The sequence below is a fragment of the Stegostoma tigrinum genome, chromosome 15 (genome assembly GCF_030684315.1).
Source record: "Stegostoma tigrinum isolate sSteTig4 chromosome 15, sSteTig4.hap1, whole genome shotgun sequence".
In the NCBI taxonomy this organism is placed as follows: Eukaryota; Metazoa; Chordata; class Chondrichthyes; order Orectolobiformes; family Stegostomatidae; genus Stegostoma; species Stegostoma tigrinum.
Window position 1 is genome coordinate 63,026,313 of NC_081368.1, and position 25,701 is coordinate 63,052,013.

The 25,701-nt window shown below is 42.5% G+C and overlaps 1 long non-coding RNA gene across 1 annotated transcript in view; it reads left to right on the forward strand.

Annotated features, from left to right (window-relative positions):
• The first annotated feature begins 1,240 nt into the window (after positions 1 to 1,240).
• The window catches only part of LOC125458857 (uncharacterized), a 71,626-nt gene continuing 47,165 nt past the window's right edge, over positions 1,241 to 25,701 (forward strand). The window contains exon 1 of the long non-coding RNA XR_007248916.2: positions 1,241 to 1,355. This is a non-coding gene — a long non-coding RNA (uncharacterized LOC125458857). The remainder of the gene's footprint in view (positions 1,356 to 25,701) is intronic.

A 25,701-nucleotide genomic window follows, 5' to 3' on the forward strand; every position in this document is an offset into this window, starting at 1 on the left:
GATCTCCTCCTCTCTTTTTGCCTTTGTTCTTCACCCACAGCTGAATTCCATGCTCAGTCATTCATGCATGCATATGCGCACAGCCAAAAGAAAAATCAGCCTGTCTATTTATATCCATGAACAGTTAAAAGTAGACACAGAATCCTGCTGATTTTCCACAAGATAGCCCAAAAAGCTTAGAATCAGCTCTGATGAATCCATATAATATCATATAATATCAAGCTGAAAACTGAACTTTGATTTGGAATCTTCCTGGCTGGTCATGTTCACTATCATGTTATATGAATCCGATTCACCACTAGAAGTCTTTAGGTATTTTACATGCAACTAAACCTTCAGTTTATATTTAGATTAGATTCCCTACAGTGTGGAAACAGGCCCTTCGGCCCAACAAGTCCACACTGTCCCTTGCAGCATCCCACCCAGACCCATCCCGCTATAACCCACACACCCCTGACTACTACGGGCAATCTAGCCTGGCTAATCCACCTAGCCTGCACATCTTTGGACTGTGGGAGGAAACCCACACAGACATGGGGAGAATGTGCAAACTCCACAGAGACAGTTGCCTGAGGCTGGAATTGAGCCTGGGTCCCTGGCACGATGAGGCTGCAGTGATAATCACTGATCCACCGTGCAAATACGTTTCTTTAAATAAGACATCTCAGAAGGAACTTTTTGGATATTTTTGTGTGCGTTACCAAAAAATGTTTGACCTTTTCCTTTCTGTCTTGACTTTCATGAGCAATACACGTTTCACTTCCTCAGTCAGTCTGCAACCATGAAAAGTAATGTTCTTAATTTTCTTCTTATCAGTTCAGCCTTCTATGAGCACCTGTAAATGTTGGCAGGAATGGTAATGGTAAGCAGCTTTGTTTTGCTTTATTCTGTCCTGGGCTTCCTATTGAAAAAAAAATCAAATAGTATTGAGGTTTGTGAATGTCTTTAACACACTTGAACTGTGGTTGCAACACCGTAGAGAAGAAGCAGAGCAGTTCCTTAAACATCCGCTCACAGCCAGGGAGGATATCAGGTTCCGTTGAGGAAGTTGATTGAGTCAAGACTCAGATGCAGAAGTGCTCATAGGGCCCCCAAAGGATGTCCTCAGTTTTTTGCTACAATACTGCAATAAAGAATTTTAGCTTCAGTGTTCTATTGTATGCAAAATTGGGAAGTGACCTGTAGGTAAATGGAAGAGGCACAGAGGAAGTAAGCCTATGTGTTCAAAAACAAAGTCGCTGGAAAAGCTCAGCAGGTCGAGCAGCATCTGTGGAGGAGAAAACGTTTTGGGTCTGGTGATCCTTCCTCAGAACTGATGGTGGCTGGGAAAACATCAGTTTATATGCAGAAAATAGGTAGGTGGGTGGGGTAGGGAGTAAACAATAAGATAGAGCCCAAAGAGAGAGAAAGACAGTTGGACAGACAAAGGAGTTGCTAATGATCAGGCTGGGAGGGTGAATAGTTGTTAATGGGGACTGTTCGTGATTAACTATGGTTGGTGTAGAGTGGCAGGCTATGTGGTAACAAGGCCTGGTGTGTGGGGTGGGGGGCTGGGTCATAGGGGAGTATAGGCCCTAAAATTTAGTGAGCTCAATATTGCCAATATGTCCAACGCTGAAAGCTCTGTACTCAGCCAAGACTTTAGCTTTATCCCTCTGTACCACCACCTTAATGAATTTCAGGCGCGACATGACCCCGAGCTGTTCTTCCGCCATCTTCGCCTCCGTGCTCACTTCTTTGGACAAGAGTCCTCTCCCTATCCCTCAGACCCCTTTGCCCAACTCCAAACCTCTCCCTCCACCTGGACCCCTCCCTCTGACCTTTTACCTTGCACTCGATCTTTTCAATGAGAACTGTTGATGTGACACTAGTCACCTCAATTTCACTGCCCCTGTCAACAAATCTAACCTAACTCTTTAGAACTCTACCTACATCCTTTGACCCCATGCACAAATTACTCTGTGGTTCTAAATGGGCCTTACTCTTTCCCTAGTTGTCCTTTAATCTCTAAAGCATTTGCAAGATATCTCAGGTTCCTTTATTTTATCTGACGTTATTCTTTCATGCCCCCTTTCTGCTTTTCTAATCTCATATTTAAGTTTCCCCTTGCACATTCTGTCCTCCTCTAGAGCTTCTGCTATTTTGTTCCCTTGGTATCTGCCTCCCTTTTTCTCTTTATCCAACCCTATATATCCCTTCATATCCAGATTCACAAGGTTTGTTGGTCCCACACTTTATCTTGATTATAACATATTAGCTCTGTACCCACTCTATTTCCTTCTTGAGCAAATCTCATTTCTTTGACACAGACTTACAAAAGAGTATCTGCTCCCAGTCCACTCTGGCCAAACTATGCCCAAATTTATTAATATTGGCCTTCACCCAGTTTAGAACTTTGACTTCAGACTCATCCATGCACTTTTCAAGAACAATCTTAAACCTACAAGTTTATTTGATTGCTGTCTGCAAAATGGTCCCCCACTGATTCCTCAACCACTTCATGTATGAATCTCTCATTTCAGATCTCCATTCCAACCATCAAAAGAATTGTAAGTAAAGTCACAAATGATATGCTCTGTGTTGATAGCCACTGTAAAGTGACCTGTTTGTCCTTCTCAATCAGCTTACAGCCTTCAACATCATTAACTATAGCTTCTCTTCCATGCTCCAATTACTTTCACCCGCCTTCCAGCCGAATGAGATGACCTTATCCTGTTTAATTTTATTATCCACTCAAAGTAAGAAAATCAATTGCAATGGCCTCTTTTCCTCTTTGGACCACTACTTCTGGCATCCCCAACATTTCCTTTCTAGGCATCCTCCTATTTCCCATTTATATGGAGTCCCTCCAACTTCCACAACACAGCAGATACCAGACGTATGGATATAACAATGAACAGTAACTCATCATCACCTTCTCAACTTCTCCAATATCAATGGCTTGGATAAGAAGTAACGTCAAATAACTCAATACCTGATAGACCAAAATCATTGCTTTCTGTCTTTATCACAAATTCTATTTCTGAGTTACTGCCTCTTCTTCCCTCATGACAACTGCTTGTGGCTGAACCAGAGTCGATTGGATTAGAGATAATGGGGACTGCAGATGCTGGAGAATCCAAGATAACAAAGTGTGAAGCTGGATGAACACAGCAGGCCGAGCAGCATCTCAGGAGCACAAAAGCTGAGATGCTGCTTGGCCTGCAGTGTTCATCCAGCTTCACACTTTGTTATCTTAAGTCAATTGTATTAGTGCCATTTTTGACTCTGAGTTGAGTCTGCAGCCTTTATCTGCTCTGTTATCAAGACCACCTACTTCCAACACTGCAATAATGACCTTCTCCAATTTTGCCACAGATCTGCTGCTGAAAGCCTCATCTGTGCCTTTGTATAGCTAGGCTTGAAACTTGCACTGTCCTCCCATCTCCAATGATCGCGTTAGATATTCTTCAAATTTCTACTGCCTTCATCACACCATGTGTTCTTTGCTAACTCTACTGTAGTGTTTGCTATTGCTTCCTGGTCTGCCAATATCTTGATTTTAAAATCTCTTTTCAAATCCCACCATGGCCTTGTTCCTCTTTTTCTCTGTAATTTTTTTGAACAATGTAATTGTGTTTAACTAACTTAGTGAGTTATTTGTTGGCGTAACAGGCAGAGTGGATGTGAATAATGATTACTGATGTGACATATATTTTTTTCCTGAAATGGTTTGATAAAGCAGCCCACAACTGACCTATGAACAAAGTTAACACTAATAGAATGAATGAGACAGGAGAGATTGGGTAGGTGACAGGAAACAGAGAGGTGTTTAATGGTTTTGTTTGAGGTGGAGCACAGTTTATAGTGGATTTCATCAGGATTTAAGGTTAGCATCCATGCTCCTCCTCAGATGGAAGTGAATTAGATCTTAGTGTATAGGGCACAATTTGAAAATTTGTAGGCTGTACAAAACTTGGAACTGTTTATAACAGTGAGGAGGATTATGTGAAACTTCGAAAGAACATTAACAGTTTGATGAAATGAGAGGACAATGGCAGCTTAAATTTAATGCAGAGAACTATGAAAGAATTCATTTCAGTAGGAAGAGTGTGGAGAGATAATATCAAATAAAGTGTACAATTCTAAAGGGTGGAAAAGTAAGTGAAGGACCTGGGTGCACATTTGGATAAATTACTGAAGGTGGCACGATGAGTTGAGAGAGGGGTTAATAAAGCATACAACATTCTCAGCTTATTTTTTGGGTTGTAGGGTACAAAAGTTGTGATAACCAGGATAAAATAATGTTTTTACATCAAGTTCTGGCCATCAGATTTCAGAGATGATATGAATGCACTCAATTAGCACCTCCTGTGAAAATATTCTTTTGGAAGAACCTTACTAAGTACCATGTACCAAGATAGAAGTGCAGAAGAGATTTAGGGGAATCATTCCAGGGATGTGGAGCTTCAGTTAAGTGCATAATTTGGAGAGGTCGGGACAGTTTTACTCAGAGAAATGAAGGTTGAGAGAAGATTTGATAGAAGTATTCAAAATCGTACAAAGGCTGTGTGGCATGACACAATTCATGTAAGTCATGATGGTGAAGCTGATCACGCGACTCTAACATTGGAAAGCAAGAAGATACTAGTCTATAATGAGCATGCAAACAGGTTTTGCACATGCTGAGTGAGTTGTATTTTAGAATATGTTTTGTAGAGATGTAAAGCAAGGCATATTTAGCTACATTATTAGTTTGTAGTATTACTTAAGGAATAAACAGCATCATGGTCAAATAAAGTGTACAATTCTAAAGGTTGAAAAAGGAAGTGAAGGACCTGGGTGCACATTTGGATAAATTACTGAAGGTGGCGCGATGAGTTGAGAGAGGGGTTAATAAAGCATACAACATTCTCAGCTTATTTTTTGGGTTGTAGGGTACTTGTCTCTGAGTTAGGAGACCTGAATCGAAGTCCCATCTTTCTCGAGGTGTGTAATAACATCTCTGAATGAGTTGATTGGCAAACATTATTACTATTATCAGTAGTAAAATGAACAAATGACCTATTGTTCCATAGTTGTCCAACTGCTTTTTACTATGCGCCAATATTGCTACCTGTACATTGAGAGACAGGTCTCGAACAACTTGGACTGAGGGTGTGTGGATACCATGCTGAGTAGGCTCCAGAAATGTAAAAGGATTCGGGGAGTGGGGAAGAATGATCGGAAACAGTCAAGAGTAAATGAAAAAAGGACAATTGTGAATGATGTGCATGCTATATTAAGGCTCCTTAGTAAGGGCAGGCAGAGGTTAAAAAGATATCAGAACCAAAGAAAACATTGGGATGACACCATTTAAGGAGGAAGATCGTACAATTAGTGGCTGATTGTTTCCCAAGGGAAATTGAGAAAATATAGACTGGGGCAATGTTGCCTGATAGGGTGCTGAATACTAGAGACATGATGATTATATGCATAAAAAGCTGCTTGTGTATTAGTAACAAGAATTACGAATTGACGGTATAGTTAGAGACCATTGATGTAGTTTATTTCCTGCCCTCACTTTCTTTCATTAGTAGTTGTTGAATGAGCCTTGCAGAACCTATGAAAAATGAGACGAACCTTCCGGTAATACTGATGTACGTAATAAAAGAATTCGTGTGGTTTATATATCTAACCTTAATGTGCTTGCTTCCCTGAGGGGCAATTGTGCAATGGGGTGTCATAATTTTCAAAAAAGAATTTTACAACAAGGAACATGAATAGAATTGAAAGGAAAGTGTAATTAGTTAGAGAACCAATTGTTTCAGTCAGACAATTCGAGTAGAGATTTTCGGAAAAAAATTGGGTATTTCAAACCGATATGAATTCATACATGTGAGATTAAACACATTTTTGATTATTGTTGTTAGACAGTTATTGTGAAATCGTACTTGGAACATAGTTTTGTTTGGAAATGTTTTTTGTGTTCAAATTGAGAATTTGACAAATGCAGCTAAAAGCAAAGAAACCTTCAAATTTTGACACATTATCGGAGGGAAACGTTATGAATTACAAATTTCTAGGTTTTTTTCGACAACTCAACCTGATGGATAAGATTGTATTGAGTTGATACTCTAACCTCAAATTTAGAAAGAAACTTTGGGAAAAAAAAATAAACAAACATATATGTGCTCAGTGGGTTCAGTGGATACAAGAAGGAGTTAAAACATTTTGTTGAAAAGAAACAAATTAAATATTGGAGGGAATCTGTTAGATGAAGAACATAATCATTTATATTTGGGATTATTTGAAGCGCAAAAAGAGCAGCATAATTTGCTGAGTTTTTTTTAATTCATTCATAGGATACGGGTGTTGTTGGTTAGTCCTGGAAATGATCACACATCCTTAATTATCCAGAGGACAGCTGGCACCTAACAGAGTCACCCGTGTTAGGAGTGGCAATGACCTAGTGGTGTTATCACTAGACTATTAATCCAGAGACCCAGGTAATGCTATGAGGAACTGGTTCAAATCCTGTCACGGCAGATGATCGAATTTGAATTCAGCAGAAGTTGGAAATTAAGGGTTTAATGACAATCATGAAATTGTTTTTGAGTGTGGGGAAAACTCATTTGGTTCACTAATGCCCGTTAGGAAAGGAACATGTTGACCTTGCTCAGTTTGGCTTATATGTGACTCCAGACTCACAACATTATGGTTGATTCTTATCTGCCCTATGGGCAATAAATACTGGCGTAGCTATCGATGCTCACATCTCATGAATGAATAAAAAGATTGCTTTGGGTCCAGAGTTTCGTGTAGGCTAAATGATGTAAGAACAGCAGTTTCCTTCTTGAGAAAACGTTAGTGGATAAGTCTTTTTTTAATGACAATCAACAGCTTTACATGGGGACTGGATTTCTACATTTTTCATCTAGTAATATTCCCATTAACCTGGCCTCTCCTTACTTTTAATTAATGAGTATGATGTCAACCAACATAAAGAACAATCAGGCAAAATTTGCCAATACGGGAATCAAAGAAAGACATTTGCTTTTTATTTTAAATATATCAGATTGTAGAATTTCTCCAGGGCTCATGATTAAAATAGGAAACTTACTGGCAGAATACATAAAAGAGAAGGAAAGAAAAATTATGAAATAAAAGACACTGTACTGGGACAAAACAATGACATGAATTGCCGGAATCAATTGTAAAACCAAGGGTCAGTGATCTGTCTGTGTGAGGACGGAGATGAGAGTTCCATTTGCTTAGGCACCACTGCTGAAGAAGCTCCATTTCCAATCATACGATTCCTAATGTCAAGCACAATTAATGAAGTGGAAGTGGTCTCATAAGCTATTAAATATTACATGGAAACATTAAGTTAACATGAAAACGTCGCTGGTGTGTCAGCTGAGAGGTTTTATACAGGCATACCTTTCACAGGTAGATAGTAAAGGGAATCAACCGGGAATGAAGAGATTTGCTTTACATTGCAAAATGTCACATGTGTTGACACCATCCCTAGTGACCTCAGCTCAAGGTATATATGACTCACATTCTGTTTCTGCCATTTGATAGGCCAGAAACAGATCTCCTTATTCAGATGAACCATAAAGAGTGATGGCTGGTGGGGAGTGCTATTGGAGAATATCTTTCTTATAACTGCAGCAACTTGAGAGGTGCCCACTGCGCACAATAGCAAGAGTACCTCACTGTGTCCTGGACTATAAGTACACCTGCCCAAAGAAGGGAAAGGAGACAATTCCTCACGGTCTTCAGCAGTACAAGGAACACTTGCCAATAGTTAATATTCCTCAAGACACACCAAACCACCTTCCTTTATCTGAAACCTGGGACTTGAAGGATAATATGGTCAAGAATTCAGTACTGATATTATTAATGGGTTAGAATGGATGATATAATACACTTCAGTGTAACACACAAAACTAGCAGAAGCTGATGCAATGGCTCAATGCTGTAGTGCCACGTGATGGCAGCATCATGAGGACAGATAACTCAAAGGCAATATTCCCACAGATATTTCGGGAATGACATATAATGTAAGTGTGTAAGGGCCAACTGGAGTAACTAACCTGAGTCAGTTATCCAGGAAAACACAAACTGTGCCCTCTGAATAATGACCACAAATATTGTATCAGCCCTGGAGTAAAACATACTAAGTGCAGCAAGCAGGGATAAAATGGCTTAGTAGTGTTATTACTGGACTGTTAACTCAGAAAGTCAAGAAATGTTCTGGTGCCCTGGGTTCAAATCTCACCGTTGCTGATTGTGGAAATTGAATTCAATTTTAAAAAATGAAATATGGAATTGAGAGTCTAATGATGACCATAAGTCAATTGTCAGGGGAAAACCCATCTGATTCGTTAATGCTCTTCAGGGAAGGAAACTGCCATCCTTACCTGGTCTGGCCTATATGTGGTTGCAGATCCACAGTAATGTGACTGACTCTTAACTGTCCTCAGGGCAATTAGGATGTGCAATAAATGCTAGTCTGGCTAGTGATGACCTCATTCTGTGAATGTATTAAAAAAGAAACAGGATATATTTTGTATTTAATTCTGTCCTAAATTCATGACAAATCACAAGTATGTTACATTTTGTACGAAGTGTTAAGGCCTTACAATTTGTGGTCTACAGGAAAATATCAGCAGAAAACAGGGCCAGGAAAATTCATTGCAGAACTCTTGACAATATTGCCCTTCAAGTTCCAGTTCTCATAGGAATGGAAGCAATTCAGTCCATGTGGTGAAATCTACAAACTAACTCTACACTCAGCTGACTCTTATTTGATATTGAGAATATCCAGTTTGGAACTATGCCCACATATGAACACAGGGAATCTGATGGCCTGAGTCTGATTAATTTGGAACCTGGGAGGATGGAGCTATCAGTGCCTCACCTACATAGAAGGAATGCTGTGGGTACATCTTGTCCTAACAAATTATAAAGACTGCGACTTGGCCCTTGAAGAGACTGGTGCTACCATACTTGCAATGCTGCCAAGGACCTAACCCTACATTGTTTACTAAGTTGAATATATTAGAAAAATGAAAGGGTCTGGTTACATTGAGACCTTGATTTACTTTGATACATACTTTCAGAAGGAGACAGTTTGATGGAAGCTAAATGAGACGGCTGCAGAAACAAGTAACGCATGATGAACCTCAGAAGATTTGTGATGGCTCTGAGATAATTGGTGGATTCAGCATAACCAAGACCCAGTCAATTTGTACCATGGTGGAAGTTATTAATGTCAGCTGTAAACCAACACAAACGTTATGTGGGTGAAGATGTTGTGGCTAAATGAACACATTTGCCACACCTTTAATTCAGCTACTTATTAAGAAACCTCACAGACATTCAAGTACTGAAACAAAGATTTATTTGCTATAGTAATCAAATAGAAGAGTATAAAGACAGTCAGAATATATTTAAGAGGGAAGTCAGGAGGCCAAAAAGGGGAATCCGAATGGATTCCACAAATACGTTAAGGACAAAAGATAACTCGGGAGAGAACAGAGCTCCTTAAAGTTCAGACACGCAGGAAATGGGGGAGATACTAAATGAGTATTTTGCATCAGTGTATACTATGCAGAAGGAAATGGAAGATAGAGAATGTGGAGAGATAAGTAACAGCTCTGTGAAAAATGTCCATATTACAGAGGAGGAGATGCTGGATGGCTTATAATGCTTAATGGTGGATAAATCCCTGGGACCTGATTAGGTGTACCCTAGAACTCTGTGAGAAGCTAGGGAAGTGATTGGTGGGCCCGTCGCTGAAATATTTGTATCATCGACAGCCACAGGTGAGGTGCCAGAAGACTGTCGGTTGGCTAACATGGTGCCATTATTTAAGAAAAGTGACAAGAAAAAGCTAGGGAACTGTAGACCAGTGAGCCTGACATTGGGAGTGGGTAAGTTGTTGGAGAGAATCCTGAGGGACAGGATTTACATTTTTTTGGAAAGGCAAGGACTGAATACAAATAGTCAACATGGCTTTGTGCGTGAGAATTCATGTCGCGCTAACTTGATTGAGCTTTTTGAAGAAGTAACAAAGAGGATTGATGAGGAAGAGTATGGACGTGATCTATATGGACTTCAGCAAGTCATTTGACCAGGTTCCTCATGATAGACTGGTTAGCAAGGTTAGATCACATGGATATACAGAAGTGGTTTGAAGGTAGAAGACAGAGGATGGTGGTGGTGGGCTGCCTTTCAGACTGGAGGCCTGTGACTAGCAGTGTGCCATAAGGATTGGTGGTGTGTCCACTGTCTATCATCATTTATACGAATGATTTGGATGTGAGCACAGGAAGTATTGTTCGTGAGTTTGCGGATAACACCAGATGGTCTGTGCACAAGTATTACCCCGATCTTCCTGTAGCTGGTCATTTTAACACAGTGTCCTGCTCGCATACCCACATGTCTGTCCTTGGCATGCTGCAATGTTCCACTGAATCACAAAGCAAACTGGAAGAACAACATCTCATCTTCAGACTCAGCACTTCACAGCGTTCTGGACTCAATACTGAGTTCAACACCTTTAAATTATGAACCAGATCTCATTTGTTCCCTTTCTTTTAGCTAGTTACATTTCATGATCATGTTCCAACTCCCGTCCCGTCATCCTAGTGTGATTGTCTACCCTTTCAATTCTGGCAGGGGACATACCATTGTTCTGCCGTTCTCACATTCTGATCACTTAGTCTGAACTATCAACATCTTTTCTCCACCACACTCTACACCCACTACCCTCAAAACTCCTCAAGTTGTTTCATAAAAGCCGCCCCGTCCATACTTCACTTCAGCTCTGATGAAGAGCCATCTAAACTCAACATGCTAGCTTGCTCTTTGTCCATGGATGCTCTCTGACCCTCTGTGATCTTCAGCATTGTGAAGGAGGTGTTGGATATGTTTGCCTTTATTGGTCAGTGCATTGAGTACAGGGGTTGGGAGGTCATGATGCAGCTTACAGGTCATTGGTTAGGCTTTTGAAACACTTTATGCAATTCTGGTCTCCCTGCCCTGGGAAGGATATTGTGAAAATTAAACGGGCTCAGCAAAAATGTAAAAGAATGTTGCCTGGATTGGAGAGCTTGAGCTATGTGGAAAGGCTGACTAGGCTGGGGTTATTTTCCCTGGAGCATCGGTAGCTGAGGGGTGACCTTGTAGAAGCTTATAATATCATGGGGGTGTAGATAGGGTGAATAGCCTAGGCCTTTGCCTCTGGGTGAGGATGTCCAAAACTAGAGGGCATAGGTTTAAGATGGGAAAGCAAAGATATCAAAGAGCCTAAGGAGCAACTCTTCCATGCAGAGGGTGGTGCGCGTATGGAAAGAGCTGCAGAGGAAGTTGTGGAGGTTGATGCAATTACAACTTTTAAAAGGCATCTGGATGGGTACATGAATAGAAAGGGTTTAGAGGGATATGGGCCAAATGCTGGCAAATACGATTAGATTTGTTAAGGATTTCTTTCCGTCATGGATAACTTGGACCGTACGGCCTGCTTCCATGCTACATGGCTCTATGACTCTATGATTGTATAAGTAAGACTCCTCAAGTAAAACATCATAACTCACATTAGCTATTACCTGATTAATGATGAAATTTAACAGCAATTCCAACCAACAGTCTCTGGGAATGCCCAGCATTTGATCCTTGTGGAGTGTTGTCATTTGATATTCGGCTACTGAATTGTTCCGCTGTTGGACTCTTATACATTGTCTCTATTTCAAGTCTGTGGTGTGATGTTATTGTTGATCCTTTTTCCCCCAGCATTGATTACATTTCTGGAAACCTCACGTCCGTAGTTTGCCTTCTAATCAGAAGTAGCTCCCCTGTTCCTTGTTACATTCGAGGTTAGCTGCCTGTTTGAAACAGCTTGTCCCCTTTACTTGAGGAAATTCCTTCACCACGCAGTCTTAATTCTCCACTTGTCATGACGCAGCAGGTTATCAATCAGCAAGGTGTGGAGCTGGATGAGCACAGCAGGCCAAGCAGCATCCAACCTTGTCAGTATCAATCAGCTGTTATCTCCTCCCTCTCAGGAAGCAGCCTGTTTATATTGCTTTGAATTCTTTCATAACAGTTTCTCCTTGTCCCTTCCATCTCAGGAAACAATTTATTCCAGAGTTATTGATGATTCTTTCACTCCATGAAGTTATTAAAGTTCTGAAGTCTACATTATCACAGAGAGTATGGTGAAACAACTAATAAAAAGGGTAAAAGGGTGGCATGGTGGCTCAGTGGTTAGCACTGCTGCTTTACAGTGCCAGGGGCCTGGGCTCAATTCCACCCTTGGGCGACTGTCTGTAGGGAATTAGCACATTCTCCCCATCTCTGTGTGGGCTGCTTTTGGGTGGTCTGGTTTCCTCCCACAGCCTAAAAATGTGCAGACTAGGTGAATTGACCCTGCTAAATTGCCCCCTCATTTTCAGGGCAGTGTAGCTTAGGAGGATGCTCTGAGGGTCAGTGTGGTCTTGGTGAGCCAAAAGACTTGTTTCCACACTGTATGGATTCTAAGAGAGATGCCCCAACCCATTTTGATTTCATTCTGGAAATCACAGAATGAATTGGAAGTAAGGAATGATCAGCATATTTGACTGAAACTCCATTGAGATTATTTTTCTACACACTCGTGGGACATGGAGTAGCTGGGTGGCCAGCATTTTATTGTCAATCACCAGTTACTTTTGAGAAGGTGGTGGTGAGCTGCCTTCTTGCGCCATTCCAGTCCATGTCCTGTGGGTTGACCCACAATGCCCTTAAAGAGGAAATTCCAGGATTCTGACCCAACAACAGTGAGGGAATGGCAATATACGTCTAAGTCAGGATGGGGAGTGGTTTGGAGGGGAACCTGGAGGTGTTCCCTTGTATCCTTCCAGATGGAAGTGATCATGGGTTTGGATGGTGCAATCTAAATAGGTTTGGTGAATTTTTGCAGTGTATCTTGTAGATCGTACAAATGGCTGTTACTGAGCTTTGGTAGTGAAGTGAGTTGTTGCTTGCATATGTGGTGCCAATCAAGTGAGCTGCTTTGTCCTGGATGGCATCAAGTTTTATGAGTATTGTTGGAGTTGCATCCATCCAGGCAAGTGGGAAGTCTCCCATCTCACTCCTGACTTATGCCTTGTAGATGGTGGACAGGGAGTCAGGAGGTGAATTATTCACCACTAGTATCTGACCTGCTGTTCTAGCCATTGTATTTATATGCTAAGTCCAGTTCAGTTTCTATCAATGATAACCTACAGAGAATCTGGCAAGGCAGGTGAGCTCAGAACATGGATTGGCTCTGGGGAATGGGGTATTATGACAGAAACATGGCTGAAAGAAGGGCAAGATACAGAAGTTACAGGCGTGACAGGAGTACAAGTAAGTGAGGAGGGGGAATTGTCCTTTTGATAAGGGAAGAAGTAACAACAGTGCTTAAAGATGATATTCTTAGGGGGTCATCAAATGAGGCATTACGGTACAACTTAGAAATAAGAAGGGGATGGTCACTCTGTTGGGCCTGTATTATAGACTCCCAAATAGTCAATGGGTACTAGAGGAGCAGATGTGTAGAAAGATTGCAGATTATTACAGAATAGGGCGGCATGATGGCTTAGTGGTTAGCACTGTAGCCTCACAGCACCAGGGACCCAGGTTCGAATCCAGCCTCGGGTAACTGTCTGTGTGGAGTTTGCACATTCTCCTTGTGTCTGCGTGGGGTTTCCTCCGGGTACTCCAGTTTCCTCCACAGTCCAAAGATGTGCAGGCTAGGTGGATTGGCCATGCTAAATTGCCCACAGTGTTCAGGGGTGTGTGGGCTATATGGGTCTGGGTGGGATGCTTCAAGGGGTGGTGTGGACTTGTTGGGCCGAAGGGCCTGTTTCCACACTGTAGGGAATCTAATCTAATCTAAAAAAAATCTAATTATAATACAGAATATTATTGGTTGGAGATTTTAAATTACCCCGTATTGACTGAGCCACCCAGAGTAAAAAGCCCAGACGGGGTGGAATTTATCAAATGTGTCCAAGAACATTACCTAAATCAATATGTAGAGGGCCCTACTTGGGCAGGTGCAACATCGGGCTTCCTCTTGGGAAATGAGTTTGGCCAAGTGACTGAAGGCTGTTTCTTGGATTGGAGGCCTGTGACTAGTGGTATGCCACAGGGGTCAGTGCTGGGGCCTTTGTTATTTATTCTGAATATGAATGTGTGAAGCATGATTAGTAATATTGCGGATGTAACAAAATTAGGAGGTATTGTTGAGAGCGAGGAAGGCTATCAAAACTTACAGAGGGTTCTTGATCAGATGGGGCTAACGATTGGCAAATGCAATCCAGTACAGATAAGTGTGGGGTGTTGCACTTTGGCAAGTCAAACCAAGGTAGGACTTATACAATAAATGGTAAGGTCCTGAGGGAGTGTTGTGGAACAGAGGGACCTAGGAGTACAAGTAAATAGTTCATTGAAAGTGGCATCACAGGTGAACAGGGTGGTGAAAAAGGCATTTAGCATGCTGGCCTTCATCGGTCAAGGCATGGAGTATAGGAGTTGGGATGTTATATTACAGTTGTACAAGTCATTGTTGAGGCCGCACTTTGGGTGTTGTATACAGTTTTGGTCACCGTGTTGTAGGAAAGACATAGTTAAACTGGAAGGTGTGCAAAGAGGTTTTACAAGGGTGTTGCCAGGACTAGTAGAACTGAGTTATAGGGAGAGGATGGCCAGGATAGGACATTATTCCATGGAATTTAGGAGAATGAGGTGTGGCCTTGTTGAGGTGTATAAAATCATGAGAGGCATAGTTAGGATGAATTCTAGAGGACATGGGTTTAAGGTGAGAGGGGAAAGATTGAGAAGGACCTGAGGGGCAACTTCACACAGAGAGTGGTGCATATATGGAATAGGCTGCCAGAGAAAGTGGTTGAGGCAGGTACAATAGCAAAATTTTAAAAAAACATTTGGATAGGTACATGGATGGGAAGGGTTTAGAGGAATATGGACCAAATACGGGCAATTGGAACTAGCTGAGTGGGTTCATTGGTCGGTATGGACGAGTTTGAGCCAAAGGGCCTGTTTCCATGCTGTATTACTCTATGACTCCAAGCTGGTAGTGGAACATTCAGTGATGGTAACATCATTGAATGTCAAGGAACAGTGGTTAGATTGTTTCTTATTAGTGATAGTCAAAGTTTGGCATTTCCATGGAATGAATGTTAGTTGTCACTTGTCAGTTGAAACCTGGATATTGTCCATATCTTGTTGTATTTGAACATTAACTAGTTCAGTATCTGAGGAATCACCAGCTGTGCCAAACGTCATGCAATCAGTGAACATTTCTACTTCTGGCCTTATGAGTGGAGGGAAGGTCATTGATGAAGCAACTGAAGATGGTTGGGCCTAGGACACTGCCATGAGGAACTCCTGCAGAGATGTCCTGGAGCTGAGATGACTGATCTCCAACAATGACAAATAGTTCCTTCTTTTGCCAGGTAGCAGAATTTGACAGCCGACAACTTTATCCCTGATCTGCTAAGGTTCCTTGATGCCACACACTCGGTTGAATGCAGCCTTGATGTCAAGGGCTGTCACTCTCATCTCACCTCTGGAATTCAGCTCCTCTGTTCATATTTGAACCAAGGCTGTAATGAGTTTAGGGGCTGAGTGGCCCCGGTAGAACCCAAACTGGACTTCACAGAGCAGGTTATTGCTGAGCAGGTGCTGCTTGATAGCACTGTTGATGACACTTTCCATCACTTTACTGGTGATCATGAGTAGACTGATGGGCCAGTAATTGGCTGGGTTGAGTTTGTCCTGCTTTTCATGTACAAGATGTACCTGAGCAATTTTCCACATTGTTGGACATATGTCAGTGTTGTAACTGGACTAGAACAGTTTGGCTAGGAGAGTGGCAAGTTCTGGAGCACAAGTCTTCAGTATTATTGCCAGAATGTTGTCAGGGCGCACAGCCTTTTCAGTATTCACTGCCTCCAGCCATTTCTTGCTATTACGTGGAGTGAATCAAATTGGCTGAAGACTGGTATCTGTGATGATGGGGACCACTGGACGAGGCTGAGGTGGATCATCCACTTGGCAACTCTGACCGAACATTGTTTCCTTCAAATAAGTTAGTTCAAAAAGCTTAGGAGCAAAAATCCAGATTCAAACTTCCAAAATGCCATTGAGAAGGGGATGGAAAGTAAAGAAGATCAATATTGTTTATGAGTGAATTTAATCTAGTACTTGTCTGAGTGAGGGATGATGGATGGGTTTCAGATTATGTAACAGTTTTGCCCATGACAAATTGACAATGTGGCCATTGCAATGACATTTTAGTCTGATGCACTAAATTTTAGTGGATCACAGGGTTAATATTACAAGGAGATAGCAAGAACTGCAGATGCTGGAGTCAGAGACAACACAGTGTGGGGCTGGAGGAACACAGCACATTTTACTGGACTGTAGGCAGGACTGTAATGTATCTGAATTGTACAGATCCCTTACTCTCCTACCCCATCCCCTCAAACATGTCCCTGGCCAGTAGTAAAACCAGTCAGAGGCATACAGACTTTAAAGTATACAGTACATCCAGGGTGGCCTTAACAAGTTAAAACATAGATTTATAGCCCTGAGTGAGAGGCAGTCACCCAGCTCATCTGATTGTCTCCGTAGTGCCAGGGCAGGATGGTGGCCACTGCTGGTACCACAAGTGAGAAGAAGATCCACAAGTCCTGGACTGAAAAGGTCAGCCTGAGATTTTTGGTTGAGGAGGCACCAAGAACCCCAATGTGGGAGAGATAGAGTCGACGATCAGGAGATTCGTACAATATGAAGGGTTTCCTACTGGGAACACTGGCAATAGGAACATGGGACAAACATTTTAACCCCAGTTTGGAATTTAATGTTTGTTCACGTTCCTTCCTCCTTCCCCACCCGCAGTTATGGCAGTGGAGACAGAAAGGTTCCCCTAGGTATTTTAATAAATAACCTGAGGGCATCACTAGGCCTAGGGACGGGCAGGATAGCTGCTACTTGTTGTTGCTTGGGAAGATGACATAACACTACGCCTTTCATCTGAAATACTCTCCTCTCCACCTTTGGTTACACCCAGATCTTACATGGAATCATGCAATACAGGGAAATGTATTGTACATTTACTTAACAATCTTAACAAATCTACACTCTATAAAGAGAATAACAATCAAAAAGCTCTCTCCCACTCTGTTTTCAATTTTAACACTTCAACAAGTTTGCAAAAAATGATTGTCCATGTACAAATGCGAAATAAATAAGAATGTTGCGATCACAATGTTAACAATTTGTTTTTATTTACTGATCAGGAATGCAATTAGTTACATCTAGATTTGTATTTGTCAAACGGTCTTGTGGTTATTGAGCCGGTCATTGGATAAGTTACATAGGACAAGGTTTGGAAAGGCAGACGGGGGTGCTTTCAAAATATTAAAGCTGTGGTAATGAGGATGTGGTTAAGCTGGAACAAAAAGAACAACACCATAACAGCAAGATGGGAAACACCACAATTAATTTGCATATAATTTCCCTTGTGTCATCTTGAACACAGGTATAACATACTGGATCTATTAGATGAAGAAATTGCACATTGTGCAATTTCCTGCCTTGTCTGCAAAAATGTCAAGGTTGGACAGGACAAAGACTGTGGAAAGAAGATGTAAGGAATGAAACAGATACCACTAGCTCCTAAATATAGCAGAACTCGTTCTGAGAAATGCTTGATTTATATATATAGGGGAATATATATGTATATACAAAATTCAACTAATTAAATGTATTTGGATATTGTGACACACTTCCAAGGCAGGTGAGACATGAACCCTTTATGCTTAACTTATATGAAAGCATTGAAATTTATATCAATCTAAGAAACTAGCACCGGCTGATCGACAAGTTATTAACATGAATTTAAAGATTAATCATCAACATCATAAATCCTCTAATGAGTGAATTGGGAAATGTTGAGACTATTGTCTGCCACGACCCATCCATATTATGAGATTAAAACTAACAGGGCTCTGAAAGATAACACTGTGTAGTGCTGGAGGAAAGTGAAGAAAGGTCCCGATCTGAAGAAGTGTCCCGACCCGAAAGGCCAGGTTTCCTGCTCCTCTGATGCTGCCTGGCCTGCTGTGTTCCTCCAACTCCACACTATGTTATCTCTGGCTCCAGCATTGGAAGTTCTTACTATCTCTGAGGACTCTGAAAGGACTTCATTGTCTCTAAACATAATTGGGACAGCGCAAGATTTTGAGTGGTGTTGTGCAGATACACATTTTCTTTCTCTGTCTTCTATAGATGCTAGTCTGCTTGTTGTGCAAATCAAATACCTTCTGTTTTTTGACACCAAAGTCATTCGCAAATAAATGAATTAATGCCGCTGTTGAACAGTACTCAGGAGCATGTCATGTGAATATGGTAAACTTACAACAGTAATTCACAACCTAGTGCACTCTTTGAACCATTCAGAAAGGCTTATTTTCTTACAATAAGCAAAAGCCAAAATGTATTGCAATCACTAAAATTAAACTGAGCTGCAATAACACATGTCTAACAGGAATTAGTACAGGAAGTTAGATTTTGAATGCTTTATTTGCTATACATAGGGGTTGTAATCTTCTGTAAAGTTAATGATTCCAGGCCTCTTGCCTCCTCACATACAAATGTCACTGAAAAATGTAGGATGCGGCTACTCACTAGGATAGATTACACAGGTGAACTTTGGAGTTTTGGAGAATTAGAAATCTGTGTTTCTCTGCCTGTTAGTCCCCCTGGAATTCAGCATTCTGGATCAGACAGCATTTCCAGATAGACCCAGTTCCTGAGCTACGGATCCAATCATGAGCTGGTGGAGTGGTTGGGAGGAAGGGTGCTGTTGGTTACAGGGATTTTGCAAAACCAATCCCAATCCCAGAACCTCCAGTCAACCTCTGCAATCCTTCTCCAATGGGAGTCTTTGGATCTTGAAAGCAGATGGTTTGTTAGGGCCCGGTGGGGATGAGGTACTCTGATTCTTCCACGCCCACAAGCAGTGCTGAGAAAGCTTTGGCATCCCTCAGAAGTTATTCTCACTTTTCCTCAGGCTCTAGTTGTTCTGATCGAGGCCTGTGAAGCTCTGCTATCTTTTGCTAAAATATTTCCATTTGCAAAACCAACATTCCCACCGCCACCACCAATCTTCATAACTCAGCCTCTGAAAAACCAGGATAATGGGCAGGTGGGAGGGAGACTGGGGCAAGTTTGAGATTTTTTAAAGTTTTAACCTCTGAACTGACCCGAGTGTGGAAAACGTGAGCAGCATCCACCAATGCTTCTCTCCAAAAGGCTGAGGAGGTTCCCGCTTAGGCATTCCAGTACATTTCAAATTCACAGTCCCAAGGAAAGCACATGCCTTGGGGACTCACATGTCTTTATTGCTTTCATCTTGAGCAGAGCTAGAATAGGAGATAGTAACAACTGCCGATGCTGGAATCTGAGATAACAAGGTCTGGAGCTGGAGGACCACAGCAGGCCTGGCAGCATCAGAGGAGCAGGAAAGCTGACGTTTCGGTTGGGACCCTTCTTCAGAATAGGAGGGTGTCTTCAGTTGAGTGTTCCCTGAGCTATCTTCTCTTCTGCCTCAGTGACACGCCCTGTGTTCAGTTTCAATAGCACTCAAGGTGCTGATTTCTGGGCTGGTACACAGATGGGTAAGAAAATGTGAGGATGCATCTTTGGCGGTTTCTCGTTCCAGTCCGTGTGGCCGTCATGTTTTGAGTACTGTGAAGGAGCTAGAAAATTGGCAGCAGGGCAAAGGCTTTTATCTGAAAGCAAGTGTGGGCAGAGACATGGGAGGAGCCATGTAGAATGATGAGTGTGTCTGTAGGCAAATGTCTGTCTGCATGGTAGTCTGCAGTTGTGTCCTTATCTCCCTTGATATGCTGCTTATCACAAACACAGGAGAGGTTGAAGTAGAAATGGAAAAAGGAATGAGCTTCTTAAAGTCTCTGCTATATGATGTTCCGGGCACTGATGATCTTTCTCCTGACTACCACAATGGCTGCCTGGACCATTGCCGGCAGTGAGAGGTTCAGTGGGACCACCCCCTTTGTTGCAGCTTCCCTAACAAGACGTGTAGCAGTAGTTTAATGCAAACTCGGTTGAAGGATTTTGTGAGAGAGCTTAGCACAATAAGAGGAAGAAACAGCAATTGGGACTAAAAGAGGAAGTAATATGAGGGAAGCAGTAAAGTTAATTGTGTTTATGCAAGTATAAGGAAGAAGGAGTTGAGGTTGAAGTTGTAATCAGAAGAAAGCCATAAGTATTGGGGTCAGAAAGTTGATGTGTTGATGCTAAATTACAGCCGCCCAGAAGCTGAGATACCTTAGTTTTCCTAACGAGGTCTTCAAATGTCCTTGAATAAGTAAGACCTTGAACAATGCCATTGACATTGAACAGGTCAGGAATCTCTGTCTACTGTGAGTGATTCATTTGCTGGGGTTCTTGGGGTTATAGCCTGCAGATTTCTGGTAAGTTTCTTTTGACAAATTGCAGGGAGGTTTCCCACAGGGGCAACTTCCCAAACTTGCCTCATCACCCATGCACCATCCCCATACCCTTCTTGACATATTCTGGCACTTGGCACAGATGTTAAGAACTATCCAGTGCCAGGACCTCCAGGGATTCCTGGCACCGTCTTTTATGCCTAGCCATACACTGCCCAAACACTGGCGGTCTCAAGCCACACTGCACCATTCACTTAATTTGCTCTATACATGTTCGGCAGGGAGTAATTGGTGCTCTGATTTGCTAATGGGGTCCTGGAGTTCCTGCTGGATGGGGGATGTGTGTAGTCGCTGCACATGGAGTGTGCCATGAGGTGTTGGTGAGATCCAGAGGAGCAAACCTTAAGCTAGGGTAACCAGGCTACCACTCAGACTTAACAAGGTGTAGAGCTGGATGTTGGCCTGCTGTGATCTTCCAGCTCCACACCTTGTTATCTCAGATTCTCCAGCATCTGCAGTTCCTACATCTCTACTACTCAGGCATTGTGAATTACTGCTACCTAGTTTCTATCCTGGGCTTGTAGAATGGTAAACCGCACATCAATCAGGTGACATGATGTAGTAAGGAGATATTAACGAATACTAATAAGCCTCTCACTACTCACTAGACAGAATCTAGTCTCACTGTTCTACATTTGGTTGGAAAATAGGAGTTTTGCTCTCACCGGGGAACCTCCTTACTTCATTGTCATGTGATACTTCCAACTTTTTCATCAATGCCCTCATCATTCAGCCCCAGGGAAGATTCTGCCCATGTCCAACCGAGGAGAAGAATTTTCAAGAATTATGTCCAACTCGAAACATTAGCTGTTTGTCTTTGCACAGGGTCCTGCCAAATCTGCTGAACTTCTCCAGCTCTTTTGGTTTTTTTTTCGGATTTCCAAATCTGCTGTATTTTGCTTTTGTCCATTTATCGTTCTTTCCTCGCTTTATATGCATCTCAGCAGCTGCACGAGGTGCGAAAGGAACTGAATGAAATGGACGGGAAGAGGGGCTTCATCAACTTTATGCTTTGTGCTGCTGTAATAACTCACAGCCCAGACTTCACTTTGGAAAATAAATTTACCCTTTAAGAAACTGCAATTTTTTCAGAGCTAATGGGGACTGCAGATGCTGGAGAATCCAAGATAAAAAAAAGTGTGAAGTTGGATGAACACAGCAGGCCAAGCAGCATCTCAGGAGCACAAAAGCTGACGTTTCGGGCTGATGAAGGGTCTAGGCCCAAAATGTCAGCTTTTGTGCTCCTGAGATGCTGCTTGGCCTGCTGTGTTCATCCAGCTTCACACTTTGCAGTTTTTTCCAGATTTCTTATCAATACCATTGTTGAGCTGCTCAGAAAAAGCATGACTGGCACCGATAGCTCAGCTATGACATTTAAATGAGGTCTGACTACAAAAATCAAAGGGGCCTCCTGCCAAGTGAATGGAAAGGGAGAGCAGATATTGCCTCTCTCATAGACATAGCAAACAAGGTTACCACAATTTCTCACACGCAGCACCATCAACCCAATTATGTCTGGCTTAGCTAACTCATCAAAAGCAGACAAAGAGTTTATGATCTCCTGAAAACACATCAGATCTGTAAAATACAACTCCCCAATGTTAACCCTCTGTGTGCTCATCAACGCATCCAGTTACTCTTTTGGACAGGGTAAATTCCCATCATCTGATTCCAATAATATTTATCAATATGATGTTCAGCAGAGAAATAATTCACATTTATCGAGTGCTTTATCATGGGTTTTTTTTGTGGTGTTACATAGTCAGGAGGATCTTTAGGAGGATGTTGCCAGGCCTGGAAAACTCAGCTTTGGGGAAAGATTGAATAAACTTTCCTTTGGAACAAAGGTGTCTGGGAGGAGATTTGAATTGAGGGGGCTGAGGCGGAGCAGAGAGACAGGATCTATTTCTTGGCTGAGAAGCCAATAACCAAGGGACACGGATTTGAAATAATTGGCAGAAAGGTTAGAGGGGAGTTGAGAATTTTTTCCTCATTCGTTCTTGAGAAGTTGGTATCTCTGGCAAATGTTACAACTACATTGCTGGCTGGGCCATTCACTTAAATTTGCTGCCGATCCCCACTTCCCTGAACTGAATGGCCTGCTTGACCACATTTCAGAAGCAGTTAAGATTCAGTTACTGTGGTCCTGGAGTCGCATGTAGGCCAGACCAGATAATCACGGCACATTTCCTTCCCTAAGTAACGTGAGAAAACTGGATGGTTTCTGCAATAAATCAATTATGACTGCCTTGGTCACTATGACTGATGACGAACTTCATTAATTGAATTTAAATCCCTACATGATACTGGGATTTGAATTAACTTTCCCCCGGAGCACTGTCCTGGCAAGATCTGCAGGAGTATGGACCAACATCATCATTTTCACAGAATCATGCCTTACCGAAAATGTCCCAGACACTGCTGTGACCGCACCTGGATATAGACCATCCCACTGTCAGTCCAAACCCAGTAGAGGTGGAGGCATGTTGGTTAACAGGGCATTGCTGTGGGAATCCTGAATATTGATTCTGGCCATTACTATGTCCCCCCCTCCCTCGATTAATTTGTTGAGCAATAATTGGAGGAAGCAGTGACAGTGGCAAGGGTGCAAAATGTACTCTGGGTGGGGAATTTCAAACACCACCACCAAGAGTGGCTCAGCAGCAGCACTACTGATCGAGCTGGTTGAGTCCTAATGGATGTGGCTGCTAGACTGGGCATGCAGCAAGTGGTGCGGAAACAGACAAGAGGGTAAATCATACCTGAGCACATCCTTACCAAACTGCTGACTGTAGACCTATCTGTCCACGACAGTGTCAGAAAGAGTGACCACCACACAGGCCTTGTGCAGAAAACGTCCTGCTTTCCCATTGAGAATACCCTCCATTGTGTTGTGTCGCACTATCACTGTGCTAAATGAGGCAGACTGCGAAGAGATCTAGCGGCTCAAGACTGGGCGTCCTTGAGTTTCTGCAGGCCAACAACAGCAGCAGAATTGTACTCCAGCACAATTTGCACCCTCATGGCCTGGCATATTCCCCACTCAACCATTACCATCAAGCCAGGGGATCAACCTTGGTTCAATGGAGAGTGCAGGAGGACATGGCAGGAGCAGCATCAGGCAAACCTAAAAGTGAGCTGTTGACCTGGTGAAGCTATCAAACAGAACTACTTGCATGCCAAAAGCATAAGCAGCAAGTGATAGAAAGAGCTGAGCGATCCTACAAGCAGTGGATGAGATCTCAGCTCTGCCATGAATGGTGGTGGACAACTAAACAACTCACTGGAAGAGGAGGCTTCACAAATATCCGCATCCTCAATAATGGAAGAGCCTGACACAACAGTGCAAAAGATAAGGCTGAAGCTTTTGCAACAATCTTCAATCAGAAGTGCCCAGTAGATGATCCATCTTGGCCTCCTCCAGTGGTCTTGAGCATTACAGGTTCCAGCATTTGGCCAATTCAATTCACTTCACATGATATCAAGAAATGGCCAGAGGCACTGCATACTGCAAAAACTATGAGCCCTGACAACATTCCTGTAATTATACTTGTGCTCTAGAACTTGCCACAGACCTAGCCAAGCTGTTCCAGTACAGTTACAACACTGGCATTTACTCCATAATGTGAAAAACTGCCCAGGTCTGCCTTGTACATGAAAAGAAAGATAAATCCAACCCAGTCTATTACCATCCCATCGGTCTACTCTCGATCATTAGTAAAATGACGGAAGGTGTCATCGATAGTGCTATCAAGCAGCAGCTGCTCAGCAAAAGCCTGCAGAGTGATGCCCAGTTTGGGTTCTGCCAGGGTCACTCAGCTCCTGACCTCATTAAAGCCTTGGTTCAAATATGGACAAAAAGAGCTGAATTCCAGAGGTGAGGTGAGAGTGACAACCCCTGACATCATGGCCTGTTTCGACTAAGGGTGGCATCAAGAAGCCCTGGTAAAACTGGAATCAGTGGGTATCAGGGAGCAAACTTCCTGCTATTTAGAGTCATAACTGGTGTAACATTCATTGAATCTCTCACTATCAGCATCCTGGGGGTTACCATTGACCAGAAACTGAACTGGGTATGCCACATAAGTACAGTGGCTAAAAGAGTGGGTCAGAAGCTAGGAATACCGTAGTGAGTGACTCACCTTTTGACTTCACAAAGCCTGTCCTATCCACTGTCGCCAAAGCACAAGTCAGGACTGTGATGGGATACTGCCCACTTGCCTGCATGGATCGAGCTCCAACAATGCTCAAGAAGCCTGACACCATCCAGGGCAAAGCAGCCATCTTGATTCGTACCACATCTACAAGTGTCCACTGCCTCCGCCATCAGCGCTCGGTAGCAGCAGTGTGTACTATCTTAAAGATGCACTGCAGAAAATCACCCAAGACGGCACCTTCCAAACCCACAAACACTCCCATCTAGAAGGACAAGGGCAGCAGATAGATGTGAACACCACCACCCGCAAGTTCACCTCCAAGCCACTCACCATCCTGACTTGGAAATATATCACCATTCCTTCACTGTTGCTAGGTCAAATCTTGGAATTCTCTCCCTAATGGTATTGTGGCTCTACCAATAGAACATGGGCTGCAGCAGCTCAAGAAGGCAGCTCAACACCACCTTCTCAAGCGCAACTAGGGGCAGCTAATAATTGCTGGACAGCCAGTGAGACCCATGTTCCGCAAGTCAATTTTTAAAAGATCTAAAAGGTGATGTTTGGTTATTTTCTCTTCCTCCAGCAGTATTCACTGGATGGGTTGATTGGCCCTCTCTGTTTTGTAAATACCTATGAATTCATCTTTCACAGCCTGGGTCCTGTTGCGTTGTAGGGAAATGAGGAATTCACGTTAGCCAGACTCTGAGAATTTCCAGCGCTTTTCCAAATAAAGCAGAGACATTTTGTATCATCATGGAGACATGATACAGGGTCTTGGTGAGACCATCTCCTGTACAAGACGAGATCTCTGCCTATACACTTTCTTCCCAAATTATTTTTGGGATTTGATCTTTGCTTCGTAGACCAGCATCTATTTTTCACCCCTAATTGTACTCATCAGTGTTTTGATACAAATGTGTTGCTTGCTACGCCATTCACTTAATATGACATTAAGAGTCGACCACATTGTTTCCACTGACTTGGTGACA